This window comes from Lycium barbarum, chromosome 2 (genome assembly GCF_019175385.1).
Source record: "Lycium barbarum isolate Lr01 chromosome 2, ASM1917538v2, whole genome shotgun sequence".
Taxonomy (NCBI): domain Eukaryota; kingdom Viridiplantae; phylum Streptophyta; class Magnoliopsida; order Solanales; family Solanaceae; genus Lycium; species Lycium barbarum.
In genome coordinates this window covers 117,843,618-117,852,486 of record NC_083338.1, presented here as the reverse complement: position 1 = coordinate 117,852,486, position 8,869 = coordinate 117,843,618, and positions in this window count along the sequence as shown.

Genomic DNA, 8,869 nt, shown 5'->3' with positions numbered 1-8,869 from the left:
CTAGTTTTTCTTTCATTGCCTTAATCTAATGATCATCCTTTAGGGCTTTATCTACTTTCTTTGGCTCAAGTTGAGATATAAGCCAAATTTGCATTATTCTTACAGGATGCCCGTGTCTTCCCTCATTTATCTCTCCAATAATACTTCTCCGTTCATTTGAAACGGGCCCAACTATAAGATTAGTCGACTCATCAGTTGAAGTTGTCTCTTTTGGAAAGCTGATTTGTTCAATTGAAGGTGTAATCATAGTGACAGGTGGTGACTATCTTCTTCATCTGCAATTTTTTCCTTCTCGACTAAGTGATTAGTATCATAAAAACTAACATGAATTGATTCTTCAATTGACAAAGTAAGTTTGTTGAAGACTCTATAAGATCTGCTAGTATTTGAATACCCAACAAAAATACTTTCATCGCTTCTAGGGTCAAACTTACTGATGTTGTCTTTTCCATTATTGTGCACAAAATATTTGCATCCAAATGGATGAAAATAACTAATATTGGGTCTTTTTCTGCTTCATAGTTCGTATGGAGTTTTCTTTAGAATAGGTCGAATCAAACTCCTGTTTAACACATGGTATGATGTGCTTACAACTTCTGCCCAAAAAGTGATGTAGTAGGTTGTACTCTATAATCATGGTTCTTGCCATGTCTTGTAGGGTTCTGTTCTTTCTTTCAACAACACCATTTTGCTAAGGAGATCTTGGTGGGGAGAAATTATATGTATAGTCTTGTTCATTGCAAAAATCCTCAAAAGCTTTATTTTCAAATTCTTCTCCATGATCACTTCTAATAGAAGTGATGTAGTATCCTTTATCGCATTGAACTTTCTCACAAAAAAACTTAAAGTTCTTTAGTGTGTCATCTTTATGTGCAAGAAAGCCTATTAGTGAAGCAAATTCAATGAAGCAACAACTGGTACTATAGAGAAGCGGCCACCCAAGTGAAACGGAAGAAATCATCAACAATGACAAAAGCGTACCTTTTTCCTCCAAAGCTAGCAGTTCTAGTAGGACCAACAAGGTCCATATGTAATAGCTGCAGAGGTTTAGAAGTAGATACAACATCTTTGGAATTAAAAGAATTTCTAGTTTGCTTACCTTTTTGACACGCATCGCATATATGATTTTTTGAGTAATTTAATTTATGCAAACCTAAAACCAGATCATGTTTGGCCAATTTCTCAATTAGTCGCATACTGGCATGCCCAAGTTTCTTGTGCCATATCCAAGGATCTTCTCCCATTATAGCCAACAATATGTGTCCAGTTGGACTCTTGACTGAGTCTAGCACATACACATTCTTTTTTCTACTTATCTTTTATAACGCAGCCTGTCTTTCTAAATATTACCTCAAGATCAGAGTCACATAGCTGACTGATGCTTAGGAGATTGTACTTGAGTCCTTTAACAAGATAAACGTTAGTGATATTACAAGAATTATTGAAAGAAATAGTTCCTATACTAATTGTTGTTCCAGTGGAATTATCACCAAAAGTTACTAGTCTTCCGTCAAAGTTTGTGACTGATTTGAACAAGCTTTATTTGCCTATCATGTGACTGGAATATGTACTATCTAGATACCATTTACCTTTTGATTTCTTCTTGTGGTGTTCCTGCAAAACAGAGTAGTTACTTTCTTTTAGGCACCCAAGCTTCCTTGGGTCCTTGAGGGTTAGCCTTTTGATGATCATTTTTAGGTTTCCATATCCAACCTAGAGAAGATGGATGACGAAATCGGCATTGAAAAAATTTGTGACCCGTTTTTCCACAACAAAAACATTTTTTAGAAAAGTATTCTTCTGTGATTGACTGGTTAGTCGACTTATTAATGGAATAATTTCTTCTTTGAGACATCATTTTAGTTGACTTAAAAGTCTTAGTAGACTGATATGTCTTTACATAATATGTCGACTTATTCTTAAATTTTCCAGAAGCATTTTCAACGCTAATAGGCTTTTTCCCAGTTGACTTGTTGCTACGAGTCGACTAGTTAGACCTGATTAAACTATGACTGATAGATTTGCGCAACCCACTTAGCTGCAATTGCATCCTGAACCTCTTCCTGAAGTAGATCCCTTTCTATTTCAGCTACTTCTAGCTTAATTTCCAGTCTTTCTTTTCTCTTTGAAGTTTCCTATATTCATCAAAAACTTTATTTAAATCTTCTAGAGTTTGATCAAGCAATTCTTGAGTTTCACTACATTTAGAACAGGGATAGGGTCTTACCTCGCTTGTTTCACCAATGTCCATGAAACAAATGTTCTCTACTCCTTCATCATCATCATCTTCAGATACCTCATCTTCACTCCAACTGCTAAAAGCTCTTTGTTTTTGATAATTTTTGGAGGGCCTTCCTTTTGATTCAGGGCACTCAGATGCAGTATGTCCATATTTTCTATATTCATAATATTTCCCATCATTCTTTTGTTGATCTGTGGTAGTTTTACCTCTGCAAAAATTTAAGCTTCCCCTTCTCTTGTTTCTTGATCTTCTCATAGCCTCCACAACAAATCTAGATATCATAGCTATGTCCTCTTCCTTGAAGTCATCATCAAATTCTTCAACTTGAGTTTTGAAGGCAACTACCTTCTTCGTTTCTTCTTTTTGATGTCTATTAATATGATTTTTCTCAAAGGTCATTAGATTTCCCCGAGTTCATCATAAGTGAAATTGTCCAAATTTCTATTTTCGAGTACAATAGCCTTGGTTTCCCAATTTGCTTTTGGAAGAATCTTGACAAACTTTCTTACTTGTTGAGAATTTGTGTATGTGACTCTTAAGGATTTGAGTTCACAAATAATCTTGCTAAATCTAGCAAACATTCCTTCAACGTTTTCATCATCTTTCATTATGAATGTTTCATAGTCATGTCGTAAAGCATCAATTTTGTTTACACGAACCTTAGTAGTTCCTTCATATGTAACTTCCAGCTTGTCCCACATTTCTTTTATAGTATCACAATTAGATATCTTTCCATATTCTTCACCACTGACTGCACAGTAGAGTAGACTTATGGCTCTAGCATTAGATTTATGGCTCTAGCATTTGTTGCAATCATCTCTTCTTGTTCCTTAGTGATGTCAAATGATTCCTTATCAAACTTTGTCTTTGGATCCTTTGTATCAACATTTGGAATACGCTTTGGTCCCTTTCTGATCACAAGTCATGCTTGATAGTCGGTTGAGTAAACAAAGATTCTGAACCTTTCCCTCTAGTAGGAGTAGTGTTCACCATTTAAGTATCGTGGTCGATGTATGGAATGCCCATCTTGCAAGATTGCTACTTGAATCTGATATTCTGTCATTTGATCTTTCTTCACTTGTTGTTAAGCAACTTAATGTGAAGCCTTGCTCTGTTACCAATTGAAAGTGCGAGAGGGGGGGGGGGGGGGGGGGGCGGGAGGGGGTGAATTGTAATTTTTCGCTTAGACAGTCAACTATTTAGGCAAGCTAGTCGATTTCAAAGTAATGCAGAAATTAAATAACACACGATATTTATACTGGTTCAAATTCAATGTGAATCCTACATCTAGTCCTCTTGGGTTGCAAGGGTGATCTCTGCAACTCTTTAAAAATAAGTTTGGTATAATGTTTTGTTTGAATAGAGCTCCCATGTCTACACTCAAACACCCGTTTTCTTTTGATACGATGCCTTACCCATTATACTATATCTCTTTCTCTCTTTTTTGGTTACACTATAAAACACTCAGAATTACAATGCTTATGAAAAGTAGAGCAGAGAGCTTTGAGAAGTTGAGACAAAAGTATGTTTTTCTTCGTCTCTGGAGTCGTGTATATCCTTCAGTTTGTACCCGTTTGACTCTTTCAGCAGAGAAAGCAACCCAAGAGAATTGATCCTTGAAAATTAGGAATATTGAGGATCCTAATTTCCAAGAATAAAGCAAGAGCTTTTAATGCTTTGAGACTTCTTTCCTTGTTCTTCACACGGTCAATATTTGCCTCATTGGAATGGCTCAACCTTGGTACTTGTTTCCTTGTTGATTCTGATTTGGTTGAACTTGAATTCTTCTTGATTGATACTGATTGATCTCTTCCTTCCTTAACTGATTACCTTTCCTTTGTCATAGCGTAAGATCTTCTAATCTTACTTAAATGAAACCTTGGCTTGATCTGGTACTTGCTCCCATAAATAAACATGGGCTTATTTTCCTTGTACTTCGTGGTTTCCCTTCATGTAGCCGACTGGGCTTTACATGTCCAATGGGCTTGCCGGCATCTTTGGATTCCTTTGAGTATTATACCTACAGCAAAATAGTTTGTCATCATTAAAATCATAGAACTAACACATTGAACTAAAATCAAAATATACATGCTATAGTATAAAATATGTGCTTGATTTTATATTTGTTAAACTTAAATAAACTTTTATTTCCAGATAACTTTGACTTTCTTAGTTTGAATTTATTGTTCTTCTATTTGGGAATAATAATTTATTATCCCATATTATGTGTGGTACCAAACTAAAATCATAATTATGATATAAGTAATAATTCAATAATAGCTTATAGAGGAATAAAAGATTTAATCAAACACAAAATTAAATAATCCACATTTTGTCCGAAATTATTTTTCCCTTTAACCTTATGATAAATTGATCCCGATAGTTTTGTCCTTAAGCTTTCACTAGCAATTTGTATGACTAAAATAAAATAATCAACATCATATATAAAGAAGGTTTAAGTTATCTGCGGCCCTTAAACTTGTCCACATATCCACTTAGACACCTCAATCGAAACTTGTACCTATTAAACACGACATGGCAAAATGTGTGTTATACACACAAGACAGGCACGTGAAAGGGCATTATTTAGCCAATCTTTTTTTAATCTCTTCTTTTTCAGTGTGTACCTCCTTACCGCCACTCCACTGCTATTCCGCCACCTCCACCTCCACCGCCATCCAGAGCTCCTTCCCCTTCTTTCTCCGACCAATGGCGACCATCATCTCCTCCACAAATGAGATGGGAAAGAAGGTTAATAGTTGGGATTTGAGAAATGAAATGAGGAAGGTGAAGTTAGGGTGGCGTGGGGGTGGGGGGGGGGGGGGGGTTTCCTACGGGCTACGACTGGGCAGTGTTTGCGTGGGGGTGGTATTTTTAGAAAATAGGTTTATTACTTTCTTTTATTATTGCAATATTTTATTTAATTAGTTAAGTTGGTTTTAAATAGTTTTTTCTTTTTTTTCTTCTTTTTATAATTAACTTTTTAATGTAATTTTTTTTAACCAAATGCCACATGTCATTATGTAATTCGTCACTTTGTCATGTCACCGGCGCGTGTATCACACACATTTTGAACTTCTAGTTGATTACTCCCTTGATCTCAAAATATTTGTCACATTTTTCATTTACACATCCATTAAGAAAGCATTTATAAGGTTAGTGTTTTGACTATTTACCCTCTTAACATATTTCATCATATTCTCCCTTTTCAATAAATATTTACTCCATTAATGTTGAAACCTCTTAAATGGTGGGCTGGTATATGAACTCACAAAATAAGCTCATTGATGTAATTAATAAGGGGGGAAAAGAAAAAGAAAAAAATGTAATTAATAAGGGTAAAATGGGAAAAATTACTTATTTTTATTTTGGGCAAATAAAATGATAAGTATTTTGAGATAAATATATTTAGTAAGGACGATAAATATTTTGAGAGGGAGGGAGTATTAAAAAAATGTCGAAATGGTTCAAATTGAGAAAGTGTGTGAGTAGATTTTGTGGACTAGGATGACTTAGAGCCTATTTGGATGGGCTTATGCCTATAAGCTGAAAACAGCTTATAAGCTAAAAAAATAAGTTGGGTAGTCTAACTTTTTTAGCTTATTTTAAGCACAAAATGACTTTAAACTGGCCAACCAAATACTCAAAAAAGCTGAAAATAGCTTATAATCAACTTATAAGTCAATCCAAATGGGCTCTTAAGCCTATAAAGAAAGACTCCTCGCGTCTCTCTCTTTTACAGGTCAACCATCAAGTCTACTCCTAAGAATATTAGTGGTCGTTTGGTAGGTAGCTAAAATTATTTTGGGATTGTAATTTCGGGATTAATTTATCCCATCTCTTGGGTTTATCTTATATCATTTAAAAGATGGTATAAAATAATTCCGGGATAAGAAGGATATCCCATCTTTTAAGTTGGGATGCATTTTATACTTTGTTTGGTACAAGGTATGATACAAAAAATTAGTGCTGGGATATCCAACTTATACCATGCACCAAACGACCCCTTAGGATTTGTTGGAAATAATAATTCAAAATTGTATATCTAATTCTTGATGCATTTGTCATCATCTTCCAATTTTGAAGCACTTGTTTCCAGCCCATCAATTGTTGAAGCACTTTCTCTTCAACCGTCACTCACTATCTTCCAATTTGTTGAAGCACTTTCTCTTCAACCTTCACAATCGTTGGATCACTTTCTCTCCAATATTCCAATTTGTTGATGCACTTTCTCACCAACCTTTAATTGTTGAAGCACTTTCTCTTCAACCTTCACAATCGTTGGAACACTTTCTCTCCAACATTCCAATTTGTTGATGCACTTTCTCACCAACCTTCAATTGTTGAAGCACTTTCTCTTCAACCTTCACAATCGTTGGAGCACTTTCTCACCAACATTCCAATTTTGTTGATGCACTTTCTCACCAACCTTCAATTGTTGAAGCACTTTCTCTTCAACCTTCACAATCGTTGGAGCACTTTCTCTCCAATATTCCAATTTGTTGATGCACTTTCTCACCAACCTTCAATTTTGTTAAAGCACTTTCTCTCCAATATTCCAATTTGTTGATGCACTTTCTCACCAGCACTTTTTTTCCAACATTCCAGTTTGTTGATGCACTTTCTTATCAACACCCAATTTTTTTTTAACCCACTTCTACGACTTCTAGAGAAGACAGTTTGTTCCTCTTGTGCATATTTTCTTGCACCTCTTTAAACTTTCAATAGTTTATTAGTCCTTCTCAGCATGATTATTTTTCATGCATATCATTAGCCTGACGTTTGCCAACATCATCATCATTGGCCAGACGGGCGGTATATATGAGTCATAGCCGCCCGCCGACAGCGGAAGCTCTTTGATTTTCTACCAGGATCATAGAAGCTCTTATACCAATTTGAAGGAAAATATTCTATTGATAAACTCTATGAATCTCTGAATGCTCTCTACAATCTCTACACCATAAAATAAATTGCAGCAGCCCTATTTATAATAGTATAAAACCTACTTTAACTCAAAATAGGAAAACCTATTCCTATACTAATTTGACTATAAATCCTAATTAGACATGAATTAAAATACCAAATCCTAATCAATTTTGGTGAGATATTCAACTACAAGGTGCTGACCATTCTTCATCTCTATGGATGTGAATGTACTGTTTAGCAAGAAAAGAAGGTCCTTTTAGCAGTTTTTCTACTTCTCAAGCTCAACCAACTACCTGAGGTTCTTTTTTTTTTTTGTTCTTTTTAAGCTGTGTTTTTTTTTTTTTTTTTTTGTGAGACGGAAATTGGTTTTACTTTCAGTTTCATTTTCTATTCTACGAATTGTTCAAATGTTGCTACAATGTGCTCAATGATACTCTGAACCTGCCTTCAGTGTTCTAGCAAATAAAAAATTGTTAAATACTACTATTCCTATTGCCGTACTTTCCTTTTTAATATGTCTCAAAAAGAATGTCACATTTTATATTTTAAAAAATAATTTAACATTATGAAATGATCTACGACCGCACAAATATCTAAAACATATTTTGGATCACAAATTTTAAAAGTCTTCATTACTTTCTTAAACTCCGTGTTAATTCTTTCTTAATCTTCGTATCAAGTTAAATGGTGACACATAAATTGGGGCGGGAGTATACAATACTATACAATATTATATCCCGAGGAACATTATATAACCTTGTATAATAGTATATAAAAGGTGTTTATACACCAATATAGGCTAAACCGGGTAACAAACTCAATACATGGGGTTCGTGGTGTAAATATTTTCTCCCAGGAAACATAGAGTGTAATTTTCTCAATAAGACATAATCCTTTTTCAAAATTTACAGTACTTATCAAGCTCAGTGCAACTTTTATCTTGGATCTGGATGAAATGTTGGAAAAATGATTGTTTAGTTCTATCCCATATAATAGGCTTCAGATTTAGGTGATCTTTTGTTAGTGCACTGAAAAGAATATGACGACTAAGAAGAATGAATATAGTGGACTAGTTTGCTCTTGTAGAATAAAAATAAGCAACTTGGAATGCTATTAAATCTTATTCAGTTTTCCTAATACTATTATGTTTTAACAGTTTGAATAATAGAAATAGTTTTTGTGATAATCTGTTTATTGCTTTTTTAGGTGATTTTGCAGTTAAGTTCAATTCTTGTTCAGGAAGCTCAATAGCAGGACATTCAATCTTTGAGAAGTTAAGAGGATAGAAAAGCTTTTCAGTTTACTTTTGCATAAAGATGCCCTTTAACTCTTATAGTTCTGAACAATGGGATTATGATGTGTTTTTGAGTTTTAGAGGAGAAGATACTCGTAAGACCTTTGTGGGCCACCTTTACAGAGAATTAAGTCGAGCTAGAATCAATACCTTCAAAGACGATGAAACACTAAAAAATGGTGAATCCATCTCACCTCAACTTGTGAGTTCCATAAAACAGTCAAGGTTTGCCATTCTCGTGTTCTCAAAGAACTATGCTTCATCCAAATGGTGCTTGGATGAGCTATCAATCTAGACATGAACTTGGGCAGGAAGTTGTACCAATCTTCTATGACATAAGTCCATCGGAAGTACGCTCCCAGAGAAATAGTTTTGCTGAAGCCTTTTCCTGATATGAGGAAAATTTC